This window comes from Dermacentor silvarum, chromosome 9 (genome assembly GCF_013339745.2).
Source record: "Dermacentor silvarum isolate Dsil-2018 chromosome 9, BIME_Dsil_1.4, whole genome shotgun sequence".
Taxonomy (NCBI): Eukaryota; Metazoa; Arthropoda; class Arachnida; order Ixodida; family Ixodidae; genus Dermacentor; species Dermacentor silvarum.
The window spans coordinates 48,648,663-48,663,086 of NC_051162.1; the positions used below are offsets into that span (position 1 = coordinate 48,648,663).

Here is a 14,424-nt window from a genome sequence, read left to right on the forward strand (position 1 = left end):
ACTCTCTCAGCACACACACATAGGCATGAATAAATATCTGAACAGATGATAATGACAGAAATCAAAGCACCAAAGAATATGTTGTAAGAGCTGAAACTCAAATGCATGATATGAACAGAGTTGGAGGGCACGGTTCGTTTCTGGCAAGCAATGCCGAAGTAGCTGTGGCCTAAACAACAACAGCTTGGAAGAGTACAGCTTGGGCTTGGTAGTTAGAGGGTTAAACAAGACGAAACCCTCGCAGATGTGGTCAAATATCAAAACTTTGCCTTTAAAAAAAGATACAATTCATCTGTGAGAACGCTGTATACAAAAAAAAGGGTTACCCTAAATCAGTCCTCTTTCGCAAAATTGCCCTATATCATGCAAAAACACTAATCGCCCACATTGATAGAACAGACAGTGCTCACTGGCGCAAACTATTTTTCTTTGTAACATTGATATTGACACATGTGCTTATTTATCTTTTTTCTGTGACTGTTCTCGACTGGCTAAAGGCTTAAAACATTATCACTCGGTGCAAGACGCACCTGCATGTATCACAAGATTCTTGATTCTTGTAGCCGATTCTATCTATTGTGTTGCCGTCGAACCTTTTGTAATCAGATTACAGGCAAGATGCACATAGTGTAGTACATTCTAGAACTTGTACAAGCACTAGCGATTAGGCTGCAACGTTCGATGGTTCAAGTACTGTAAACAGCCGACGTGTCTGACCCACAGGTCAGATTTCGCTGATTGCCGACTGTGCTCACCGTTTTGCTTCAAGTGTCACCTGCTTTTTTCGGGAACAGATTCGCACAAGAAAGAGTTCCTGCGTTTTTCACCGTGTTGGGACTCAGGGTAGTGTTTAGGCCGGTGATCCTTCAGCCATAGGGATGAGTATGTCCGGGAGTAATAGCGAGAGAAAAAGGGTTTATTCTACATATTTACAGTGGCTCCAGATATGGAAGCTCGCTCCATGGGGGAGAACTTTGAATGTCTCAGCTCACTACATGTCCGAGCACATATCAGAACATGTCAGGACACACCACTGAACCAAATGTGTCTGCTGTGAGCGCCCGCATGTGCCGCCCTATCTCATCACTAGCACCACCTACAGCGCTGTTACGCCGACTCAACACCAAGCCCAAGCGAGGGAGGGGTCTCTCTCGTTCGCTACGACCGCCGCAACGGACGGTCACGGTTCTTGGCGCACTCCACTATGCTGTCTAATAAATAGTTCGTTACCCTGTTATTCTCACCTCAGCCTTCACGCCTCAGCATCACGCCCAGCCCTCACATCTGGTGCAGTCGATGCCCGAGCCTTTGTGCAGCCACTCAGCAACGCAAGAATGCCAGCGCATCAGTAAACAAGCCAGCCTTCGCCTTCGCTCCGTGACAGACGTTCCGCCATTCCTGTCTTTGTCACCGCCAGAACATTTCCCGCCGTCCGCTCGCTTCCATGTGCACGCCTGCGTGCGCTTGCTGGTGGACTCACTGAGTAAGAGTGTGTTTCTTGTGTAAACGTCAGCGCGTAGCCGGCTCGGCGCAACGCCATGCCGGGAATTGTGTGGCAGAATCTCGACCCGGGGACCATGTCGCGCCTCGGCGACCACCTTATACGCGAAGAATTGGCCCGTCGACAGCTGGACATCACAGGTTCGAAAGAGGAGCTCTTTCAGCGTTTGCAAGCCGACATTCAGCAGCAGCGTGAAGCTACCCCCTCGGTTGAAACGAATGAATCCGCCTCGACCGCTGCGGCGCCTTTGACGCTGGACCCAGCCACTCTACAGAGCCTCACCATGCTGTTCCAGCAGCTACCTCGCCCTGCAACAACGGTGACGACACTGCCAGACCTGTCATCGTCCATCCCACAATTCGCTGGTTTGCACAGCCACAGTGTCAATACATGGCTTGACGACGTACGACGAGTACAGCAGCTCGCCTCGTGGGACGACGTCACCACACGCCTGATCGCAGCTAGCAAGCTGAAAGGCACGGCGCGAGACTGGCATCTCGTGTTCGGCAACCAGTACAGCACCTGGGCCACATGGAGTGCTGCCCTGAAGGACACATTTTGTACAGAATTGTCCCTCATTGAGTGGCAAGAGCAGGTCATGAGGGTAACCCAGGCCCCATCCGAAAGCTTGCACCAATATGCCTTTGCCAAGTTGAAGATCATTGAGCGTTGCCCCGTTAACCTCTCTGAGGCCCAAAAGATTGACTACCTGCTGCATGGTTTACGGGAACAACACATCCTCGCCGCCATAGCAGCCAACCGGCCGCCCACGGTAGCTGAGTTTATTTCTACTTGCACCATCAACAAGAGTGCGCAACATCTGCACGCCAAAGCAAGCCCGTCACCATTTGCCGGTTCTGTTTTGCTGCCGTCGTAACCCTTTCGTGCCGCTAAGCCCGCAGAGCACCAGCAGCCTCACTCAGAACAATCGACACCACAGTCCTCCCGAGGGGCCACACCAAAACGCACATTTCAGAGCTGTCCGCCGAGCAACAAGAAGCTACTTATGCAGCTATTTCGGCACAGAATGGCGCTCCAGCTTTTCGTAGCGGTCAAGACCTGTCTCAAGCTGTCTGCTACCAATGTCATGCCTTGGGTCATCTGGCATCCAAGTGCCCTACACGCACCAGCCGCTTATCATCACCAGCACCTCCAACCATGCCCCAAGACACAGCAGCCCCAGCACTGCACAGTGCACCCGTTCCCCTTGACGGCTCACGACAGCAATGCCCCTTCTTCAACGCAACTCTCTGTGGAGTCGGTGAGTGTGAAGCGTTTCCTGACTCTGGGTCCAAGGTGACATTAATCTCTAAAGCTCGTGTGCCTGCAAGCATGATCATCCCATGGACCGAGCCTCCACTCGTGGTGGTAGGAGGAAGCACAGTGCTACCTGCTGGTGCTGCATTTTTGAAGATATCCATCGGCCCAGCCACAGGAGTTGTTGAAGCTGCTGTTTTGGAAGATAATGTACTCCCCCTCATTCTTGGTGAGGATTGGTTCTCGGCAGCGCAGGCAGTCTCATCTTTAAGCCTCCGAAGCCAGCGCAGTTGCAGCATACAGCCACGAATATCACCATTACCGCAAACCAAAAGCTAGTCCCAAGAATGGCAAATGCTGTGATCCAACAAGGTCCGTCCTTTTTCCTGAAACCAGGCCCAGTTCCAAAGACTGCCTACAACGTGATCCGTTGCCGTTGCCAGAGCAGCCACCATGGCAAGTGTTAGCAGCCCAAACGTTGCCCTCAAGTAGCGCTCCTCTATGTCAAACTTCCTCGCTTCCGACATGGCGCTCGTGCACAGTCATCCTGACATTCCACCGGCTCGCTGTTGGCAGCCAGCTCACCCTCACGCAGCGGTCAGTTATAAAAGGTATATTGGCCGAGCACAATGCTGTTTTTGCTCACCATGATGATGATCTTGGCACTTCACTGGTATGCAGCACCGCATGACCTGCTACCTGATGCTTTACCGTACAGTCGGAGCCCATACCGGTATGCTACAGAGGACCAGGCAGTTCCTGGAACTCAGGTGAAGAAGTTGCTCCCCCAAGGTATAATACTCCCGGCTTCTGGCCCGTGGGCCCTTTCCGGTTGTGGTGGTGACCCGTGGAGAAAAAATGATTGTCTGTGAACTATAAGCCTTTGAATGAACGCACCATCACAGTAGTGCACCGTTGCCCTTGGTAGATGACATCATTCAGGACATATCAGGTTGCGCATACTTTGCTACCCTGGACCGGAAATGTGCCTACTGGCAAGTGAGTTTACGCCCACAGACTACGAGAAGACAGCATTCATTACTCACTCACGGCACATACATGTGGACGCGCATGCCATTGGACTGAAAAACGCTCCTTCCACTTTCCAGAGAATTATGCAAATAGTGTTCCAAGATCTGCAGCTAGGCCTGAGAGATGTGGAGTCCGTGCCTATCTTGATGATGTCCTCGTTTATGCTGAGTCATTTTCCACGTTTGCAAGCATCCTGCGGGAGGTGTTGCAATTGCTGCAGGTCAATGGACTGAAGGCTTCATTGGAAAAGTGCTCGTTTGGCCAACCCTCAGTTAGGTTTCTGGGCTTTATTATTTCCAGTCAAGGCCAGCTCCCAGATCCTGATAAAGCTACAGCCATGTGTCGCACAGTTCTGCGAAACCAGAAACAAGTGCTCTCCTGGGTGCAAACAGCAAGCTTGTATCGTCGTTTTATTAAGGGCTTTGCGAAAGTGGTCGCCCCTTTGCAGGCTCTTATCAAGGCGCCCACATTTGTTTGGAGCACTGAATGTGAGCAGGCCTTTCAGACTATCCGGGCCGCCCTCAGCCAGCCTCCGCTTTTGGCACACTTCGACCCCATGGCAGCCACAACGCTAACCACAGACGCTTCGCAGGAAGTCATTGGAGCAGTGTTATCGCAAATCCAAGACACCAGAGAATGTGTCATTGCCTACGCCAGCCGTGGACTTACGTTGGAGGAACGCAAACTGCACAGCAATGTATGGGAGTGTATCGCCGTCACTGGGCAATAACCGTGAAGTTCCGCCAATAACTCCTAGGCAGAAAATTCTCTCTGTCACAGACAACTGGACTGTTGCCTGCTTAACGTCCAACGTGCGGCCATCTCGTCGGTTCACTTCTATGCTCATGGACTTAATAGAGTTCGATTTCACCGTGCGACATCAGCCAGGACGCCAAAATGTTGTAGCCGACCACTTGTCCCGTATGGTAGGTGCTGTCACACTGTCTTCGCAGTCACTGGCTACGATGCAGCAAGAAGATTCCGAGTGCACTACGATTCTTTCACGCCTAGCCAATGAAGAGGACCCAGCCGAGTTCACCAAGCTAGATGACATCTTATACCGCCGACTGTCATCGGGAACGTATGCAGTCGTAGTTCCGTCCAAACTGCGCCCTGCCATTCTACAAGCATTACACGATTGTGCAGGGCACTTTGACACAAAGCGTACGTTGCTGAAGGTCCAGGATCGTTATTGGTCGCCTGACATGGACCGATCAGTGGAGAGATATGTGTCATCCTGCCAGTGCTGCCAACAGTTCAATCGCCCTACCTCACGCAGTGTAGGTCTTCTTGGCAGAATGCCTACCACGGACATTCCATTTTCCAGCATAGCAATTGACCATGTAACCATGCCACCCATAAACTCAAAGCGCTACATTCTCAACGTCGTTGATTTTGCCACCCGCTATATCGTGCCCAGCAGTTTCGTCCACGTCTACGGGCGATGTTATCAAGCATTTGCACAATGTGTTCTACACTTACGGCACGCCAGACCACTGCCTCTCGGACCATGGCTGAGCCTTCGAATCCAATGAGTTCAAGCGCTTCATGAGTCTTCATTCCGTGGAGCTCCATTTCACAACTGCCTATCGACCTGAAGGCAATGGCTTAGTCGAGAGAAGCAATGGAACTCTCCTGGCAGCTCTCCGCAATATCTGTGCAAGGAACCACTGTCATGGCCTACCAAACTTCAAGAGGCAGCATTTGCAGTAAACACGTCATGAATGCCAGCACAACTTTACGCCATTTCAGCTTCTCTATGGCTACGTACCGAAGATTCCACTTCAACAACATCGTCCGTTCCAGCACTCCGCTCTTGCCGAGCACATCCTCGACACAACAGTGCAGCGCTCCGAAGCAGCCGCCCATTCGGAAGCAGCCCAAGGTGCACGCAAAGAGCGCTACGACCGCAGCCACCGTTCTCACACCTTTACTGTTGGTGATATGGTCTGGGTCAGACGACAGGCTCCGGTTGCCAATGAGAAAATGGCACCTCGCTTCAATGGTGTTTGCCACCTCATCGAGCAGCTTACACCATCCACATTTAGGGCTTTACGTGTGTCATGCTTGACATCTCGTTTGGTTAATCAACCACGAACGGTGCACGTGTCCCAGCTTAAGCCTTATGTACCACCAGTTTCTCCAGTGATCGAGCAACAGCCCGTCGTCAATGCAGAGACCATGCCTGCCTCAGCAGCAAATGTTGTCGCCTCTACAGAGCAGCAACAGCCTCAACGGCCCAACGCACTCGCTGTCTACCGAGCCACCTCGACGACTTTGTGCTCAAGTGCAGTTGCAGCGTTTCCGCGCATGTGTGTGGGTGTGGTATCGTGCGTGTGACAGTGCAGAAGCAATTGACCACGAGACGTGGTCCGTCAGACTGGGGTGGGATGTGAGCGCCGGCATGTGCCACCTATCTCATCACTAGCGCCATCTACAGCGCTGTTACGCCGACTCAACACCAAGCCCAAGCGAGGGAGGGGTCCCTCTCATTCGCTACGACCGCCGCAATGGACGGTCACGGTTCTTGGCGCGCTCCACTATGCCCTCTAATAAATAGTTCGTTACCCTGTTATTCTCGCCTCAGCCCTCACGCCTCAGCCATCATGCCAGCCCTCACACCGCTTATAAAGCAGTCGTCTTCCCTAGTTCCTTACACAAGGGAATTTGATGGCCTTGATGAGGCCAATCAGAGGGGTCGTATTGTCCACAAAACTCTGCCTCTGATGTCCAACCTTCGAAGCAAGGACGAGGCAATCTGGAAACAGGGATTCACACTCCTTCCATGAAACCACGAAAGTCGTCGACTTGTTTTCGTGCTCTCCGTGACGTTTGTCTTGCCAGGGTCGGGAGAGTGACCTTCGTGCTGGTCGCCGCTTCCACGAAGGGTGGCGGTTGCGGATGCTACCGAGTAAGCTTCGTTGTCATGGTGTCAGAGGCGGTGTTGGGCCACGTCGCCAGGTAGGCGGCCGCTGATGAAAGGGGTAGCATCGGGGGAAGCACCCAAAGAATGCGCACTGCCGATACAAGTCACTGTCGGTGTCGGGCACTGTCGTCATCTAGGCGATGCTGCCTCGATGGAAACAACCAAAGAATGCGCCCTGCCGATTCGGGACGCAAAAACCGTCACTACAACATGACAATATTCTTAACAAGTACAGTACAACTAACCTGACAGAGTGAGCCATGTCTTTTATGACGAATGCATGCAACATTTATTTTAGGCAGCAGCATGACTGCATACCTATGTAATTGCGCGTAAGCTTTGCTCATGCCCGAGTGCTACCATGCTCAGTGTTCAAGAACTGCTGAATGAAAAAAAAATATATGCATATAATTCCTGAACTTGGAGAAATGCATGGTCTTTCCAGTTGCTTTTGTGCTTCAATGCATAAAACAACATTTTCTTAAGAAAGTAATTGTAAAGCCAATGCATTTTTTGCGAAGTTCGGGAATTAATATCTCGAAACTGGTGTTATCCTGAAGATTCGTTCCAAGTGGATCCACCTTGCGAACTTCCCGGCTACAATTTGTAAATTACAATATGAGCCATAAGGTAATTAGTTAAAAACTTAAATAGTGAATTTCTCTTAATTAGTCGATTATGCTTTCAATTTTTTGTGTAAGTTATGTCCGCCTCTTCGAGTAGACCATGGTCGCTCATGAACTAGAATTGGGCTATCTGCCACAGGCAACCTTTAAAAATTTTTGAGAATGTTCCCTGAAACACCCTATATATGAGAGTTTTCATGCATGTACACTTTGTCCTGCTGCATCTAATCTTTTGAATAAAATGCACTTTTTAGTGGCATCCATTTCATTTTCTCATAGTCACATTCTATGCCCTTACTGTCTACAGTGATTCACCAATTGACCACAGAGAACACTTTCTAGAGACCTTACAAGAGGAGAAATACAGAAATGTTTAATATGTGATAAAACTTGTACCTTTAGTGCTGCAGGTCAACACACTTCAGTGCTAAGTGTAGTAACAGCTCCCTTCCAGTTCCGCAATTGGAATGGTGTTGATTACAAGCAGAGGTCAAGGTCCTGCATATACAAGAACTACGTGTACTACAATCAAACTTACTAAGGGCGAGTTCTCTACATGTTATACTAAATATTACATCAGTCTGCTCTGCACGAGTATTGCTGAAATTCCAGCTGGTATTTTATGCCCAAAAATGAAGTTTAACATAACCTAGATATGTATATAGCAGTGTTCAAAAGCTGACTCTCTGAGCGCTTGTTACCTTACAAAGAAAGACAGGCAGAAAACTGCTAGCACAATGTCTTAACACTGCAAAACACTTTGCACAGCAGAAAGAAACTTGCACAATGTGTTGACAGCAGCAAGCAGCACTGTGTTCGAGCCATAAGAGGACAGGCAGTCTAATAGAGGAGCAGCACATGAAATGAATACTTCCATGTGCAGCTACTGTAAAACAAAGGGGCCCCGAAACACTTTTTATCTAATCACAGAATGACAATCACTATGAAATCACGTCGCCTCATGGATCTCCTGTGGCAAAACATTTTGAGTCCTTCAAGCACAAGTAAAGTTCGGCGTAGTTATTGCACCGATGATTGGCGTTATTTCTTTTTTTTTCATTTACAGTAGATCGCTGGAAGCTACACAGGGGAGATGACAAGGGCATGTAAGGGAGCACTACCCCGCCAGCCCCGCCGAAAGGATGAACGTCTCAGCGGCGAGATGGCTTATGGTAGCACCCCATGGTGACTGCTGTACCTACGCTACGCAAACTGCGTGTCTGTAGATCGGCAGCGCAAATTTAAAATGACTTTTCTGCCTTTTTGAAATTGCAGAAATATAATATATGTATATATTTTTCATTTATTTAACCAAAATGAGCCATAATTATATTACTGAGAATGTTCTCACATTCACAAAATCAGCCAATAGTTGTTGGTGAGTCCAGCTGCGTGATGACATTGTGATGGAGAGAGCAAGAGATGTTTCACCACTTTTGACATGCGATTGTAAATTCCCTGCTGCCTGCACTGTAATATTATTTTCCTCACATGTTCACAACAGCCTCATTAACAGATTGTAAAAGTTTTTTAATATATTCAAAAACTGTTTCAGGGCCCCTTTAACCCAAACAATCAAGACACATCTATGGTGGTGTGAACTAACGAATGCAGGCTGTTAGGAGCAAACATCAAATGCTTTGGAAGGAAGACCCATTAAACTAACAAGCTATCTCAACCAGAAATCTCGAGCACTGTCTGCAGGAGAATCATAAAGGCTCTTAGAGCGCCCCTCACCAGGTCTGGCCATTTAATGCCACTAATCAGGTGTTCTTGTGCAGAGCGCACAAAATCGTGCACTATGTGAAACAAGAGACAAACGCAACAGCTTGTGCACCGCTCAGCAAAAACACAAGAGAGAAACAAGAAGGCAGGGCCCGTGATGTATCTGTCACGTTATCTTCAGGCTCAGAACGCAGGGAAGAAATTTCGCCTGCAGAGGCTAGACAGGGGCAAGTGAGTGTCTATACTGTCAGGCAATGTTCGCCTCCTTAAATCATGGGTTTGTGGTACTCCAAATATTTCTATCTCTCATATTAATTACACTGCCAATAATGCAGCCATTGAAAAAGTGTCCACAGTACAATATTTAGGCGTTCACATTTCTTCAGACCTGACGTGGCACCAGCACTTAGATTACATAAGTAGCAAGGTGTCCAAAACCTTCGGCTTTGTCAGGCACCACCTGTACTCTGCAAACCAGGCGACCAAGCTTTTAGCATACATCACTTTGGTTAGACCACAACTGGAATATGCAGCTATCATTTGGAATCCGGATCAAGAACTCCTCAACAACAAACTCAAATCGCTACAGAATAAGGCTGCTAGATTTGTCAGGAAAAATATTCTCGTTACTGCAGCATAACTGATATAAAATTATCCCTAAATTTATGCATGCTCAAAAAAAGAAGAGCTGTTCACTGCTATCTCACTTTCACCAACTATATCATAATCCCTCGGCATTCACAGAAGCCCATATCAAACAGGCCCTTCCCATCTTTCCCCGATTAGATCACCCTTTTAAATTGCAGCCAAAGTTCACTTGCACTAAACTTATGCATTAGTCACCACTATTGCTTGCCATCTATCATTGGAACAGACTGCCAGCTGAAATCGCTTCTGACAACAATCACGATGCTTTTGTTAATCAACTGAAGTGCTGGATCCATACTGATAAATAAAAGCCTTTCCACAACTTATCTGTTAATCTTGTAATTCAAACTTGGAGTGTATTGTGATCATGTATTTTGTATTCCATGTAGGATTTCTTCCTTTAACTTGTGGTGCTATGTATATTGTTCAGTCATTGCTGTTTTTCTCAACCCCCCCATGTAATGCCTGTAAAAGGCCTTTAAGGTACATGAATAAAAAAAAATAATGTCAAAATGGATTGGTGCACCAACAGGGGGGGGGGGGGTGTAACCCCCGAGGCAGAGTTGACCTCCCCCCCCTCCCCACCTTCATCCAGCCCCACCAGTCCAACGTGTACCTTCAGCACTCTGTTCACATTGCCATAAAAATTCAGGAGGTGGCTTCAGGTCGAATTTTTCTGAATAACAAAAACACTATCACTGTCTTGTATTTATGCATTCACTCTTAAATTACTTTGAATAAAACGCTGCAGAAATAAAAATCGTCCCCCTGCTTGGTGTCGCAATAATTATTAGGCATTTTTTTGCTGTTGGATTCCTCTGGCTAAAGCAAGGAAATTGCATATAATGCAAAGTGCTTGCTTCCCCCCCCCCCCCCCCCCCAAAAAAAAAAAATTTAACCGCCCCTTCGCAGAGATCCTGGGTGCACTACTGTTAGGGGTGCCGACAGAAAAATTTTGTATCCAGCCTTTCTTGCTTTTTCAGATAGGTGCCTACCCTGTAAATACAATGTCTTACCAGAATTCCCCTTATTAAGCAAAAAATCTCCAATTACATTCTCTTTTAGGGTGACTATTCCAAATGCAGCTTCTCAGCGTAGGGTTTCTTTACAAGGCACCTCTGCACAACGGAAATCATACTAGTGGTCACAAACATCTGATGCCCACGCCGGTAAGCCTGGTTCAGTGATTGCAAGCCCCACAATGACGATCTAGTCAAAAGGGACGCAAGCAGCATGAAGAATTGTTTCCTCTTTCACTGTGCTTTTCCACATTCCACATGGGATAAGCAGCTTGGTTTCCCATTGTTACTTCTGTCGCAACATGCTACATGCAGGCCTATCATCCTTATCACCTTTTCTACCATATAATCCTGCCGTATAAGCTTTCGACAAAGCTATCACAATGGGTTTGACTATTGCACTGATTCACGCATCAGTGATATCACGTAAACTGTGTGTATCACGTAGCTCTAGGTTTATCTGGTGGGCGCTACCCCACCAGGTGCACCACCAGCCCAGCCACTCACATTTACGCCTCTGCTCACCCACCAATCCACCCAAACCACCCCCATTTGCCAGAATACCCCAGACAGCCGAAATATCTTTAATAACTACTTAATGTATTACAACTATACAACCTGTTGACCTAAGTTATATTGTAGTGGCGCGAGAGAGGGCCACAACGTGCAGGCAAGGGCGAGCTGCGCCGCTGCTCGCCTTGCCTGCACGTTGCGGCCACTAAGGTCATCTGCCCTGGGGACAAGCATGTCACCATCGATAAATGCGGCCGCCAAGAGGTTGTGCCTTGACCGTGTCAAGCCAGCACACATGGACAGCGACGCCGCCGTGGTGTCTCCGCCAAGAGAGCCCCCTCCTTCGACAGGGCCCCCAGCTGCAACGCAAGCTCCAGAGGTGCTCACGCGACGTACGCAAAGTGGACGGTGCTCAAGAGCCCCACTCGCCTGGACCTTTGATCACTCCGTTGGCAACTCACTAAGGGGGAGTGCTGTAGTGGACGCGAGAGGGCCACAACGGCAGGCAAGGGCGAGCAGCGAGCGCAGCTCCGAAACCTTTCTAACCGCCATACCAGTTGCACCCCGTGTCCCCGTGTCCTCCACTCTCCACCAATAGTGACGAGTGGAAAGGGCGAGCAGCCCCAAGGGCCCCCGCTGAAGCAAAAGAAAAATAAACCAGGACATTTGGGATTCGCCGTCGAGACGTCTCTCTCTCCTCCCGCACGTACTCGCGTCCCAACAATATCAAGTCATATATTAGTTGTGCACCTTTGTGCTTCCAGTATGCAATCTACTACGTTTTGGTCACGAGCACAAGTGATGCGCTGCGAATGCCGTTGTAGAAAAATGTTGCTCCACTGATTGGTAGTACGCTGAGATCTCTGTCGCCTTTCTTGTAATAATGCATCATATTTGGAGACATCAAAGTATGACACTTAATTTTACATCGAATTAGACGACACATATCTTTGCTTTTCTTTTATCTGTGATGTACTCATTTTTGGTCGCCTATGTAAGCAGCGAGAGAAGCCTCTCTAGCCTTCGTAGTGTTGCCTGCTATGCATGAAACAAAGTATTCACAGTTGACTCATGTTAATATCCAACCTTCCACAGACCAAAGGAATTCGCCTCAATTGTTGAAATATAGTAGAGTTCAAAACAGATGTACAAGTTACACAAATACGAAACAGCCATACACAAGTTCCATGCAGTGTAAAAGAGCAAGAAACTAGTCTGCACCAGTTTTATTGGAAAACAGAGACCCTGCATATTATGGAAACACGTATTATGGAAACACAACACAACACTCGGGATATCAGAGGCATTATTGTGCAACTAAATCTTATAATGGCACCAATCAACACACGTCAGCACAGAGGTCAAAGGCACATAGGTTTTGACAAAATGCCTTATCAGCACCTCTGATCAGCTGCTTCCCTTCATCCAGCGCATAAAGATAAGAACTGATTAGGCAGAAACAACATAATGAGAAAATGCAGGTCGCTTCAAAACAATTGGTTATAGCATTCTTAAATGATGTATCAGCTATGGTGGAGATAAACAGACAATTTTCACAACTATGGAAGGGACTTCCTGAGTTGTGCAGAATTTTAACTAAATGGTTTGTTTGCAGACATTTCTAACCCCAGCACAAAGATCTCAGGTGAGAGTACGGGTGAGAGTAACATTACCCAACCTATGCCATGTTCTTGAATACTAGCTTTGCTCCTTTTAAAAAGTCAGTAGAAATCACTTTATGTCACAGCTGGACTTTCTCCCACTTGTGCTGGGCTACATGTTTAAAGTTACAGCACATCTAGAGCATAACACAGGATGAAAGAGAAGGTTGATGATTGAAATCACATGAAATGACTATAAAGACTCACCTGGTGGATAGGCAAACATTGTAGAAGTTTGTGCATAGCCTCGGTGCTTGAACACATAGGATCAGTTCACATCAATGGCGCTGTCGAATTGTAATGGCATGAATTGTTTTGTACACACGGAAATACTTTAGTGGACTGCAAACACATTTCGTAGGCAAAAATGGGGGGTGAGGGTCTGAATAGTAAAATTTTCAAGCCATATCAAATACATATTTGAAAAATATGAGCATCAAATATCGAAGCGAGTACTAACCGAGTACTTTTGCTTCTCTAGAAGTAGAAAAAAAACATGGTGACAAAATGCCGCAATATATAGCGTTTAATTATTTCCTTAACTACATCCAGTGCTATAAGAAAGGCCGTTCATCTGGTCAAATTTGTGACAAGCAAAATAAAAGTTGTCAGATTTTATAGATACAACCGGTGCATGAAGCAGCAGATACCGCATATGCTCAATTTATTTTTCATGGCAGGTAGGCACGCAAAATACTGTAACAGCTCAGATTCACCCATTCCTTCAGTTCCATGTTCTGAGAAACTGAACACAGAATTTTCTAATCACGATACCTTCCAATTATCAAACTTCAATTATCAAAACTGCAAATGTTATCTGCCAGATTGGTTGCTTTGTGTGTTGTCAGTCAGCAATGCAATGGAATTGCTGATCAAGAGGACCAGTTTTGGAGATATCAGCCTTCCTTGGAACCAACAGAAACAGTGTTCCTTGGGACCAACAGTCGCAGCTGGGTATTTTTACATGAAGTACAAGACACCATCCAAGGGTCAGCCCCAATAGTCAGTAAAGCCATGTCATGGCCTCTACAAAATCCTTGCCTTTCACAAGATAATTACAATATCTACACGGAAGTTGGTTACGCTGAAATGGTGCAGCAGCTTTTTTTACCTACGAAATGTGGCATGACAAGCTTGTCTGTCTTTAAATCTGTCAGTATCGTTTGCATTCATCTTCAAGCTTGGGTCTCCTGCTTTTCATCACGGCAGATTGGGCCCAAGTAGCACACCCAGTTTTGAATGACACCGAAATGCAAGAGCTGTTCGAACAAAAATTTGGAGGATTTATATATTCACTGGGGTATGCTTGAATGGCAACGCCAGCAACGAATAGGCCAACCCCTAATTAGCACAATGACTTATTTTTCTTTTATTATTTGATCAAAATGGTTCATAATATTTGGAGTAACATATAAATTGAATGTAAAGCCTGGCAATGAGTTACTGAGATACAGATTGAATTTGATACTTTAGAAAACCTTTGGCACACTGCAGACATGAACACTCGCAGTACTTG

At 47.2% G+C, this 14,424-nt stretch overlaps 1 protein-coding gene across 4 annotated transcripts in view; it reads right to left on the reverse strand.

Annotated features, from left to right (window-relative positions):
* LOC119463574 (uncharacterized) overlaps window positions 1–14,424 on the reverse strand; it is a 126,186-nt gene that overhangs the window by 100,664 nt on the left and 11,098 nt on the right. For 2 of the 4 annotated variants that reach the window (XM_049656026.1, XM_037724403.2), the window contains exons 2-3: window positions 13,116–13,195; window positions 7,739–7,840 (exon numbers count right to left, since the gene is read on the reverse strand). The gene's annotated coding sequence lies outside the window, so the exon portion shown is untranslated. The remainder of the gene's footprint in view (window positions 1–7,738; window positions 7,841–13,115; window positions 13,196–14,424) is intronic. The other 2 variants (XM_049656025.1, XM_049656024.1) reach the window with 1 other exon arrangement.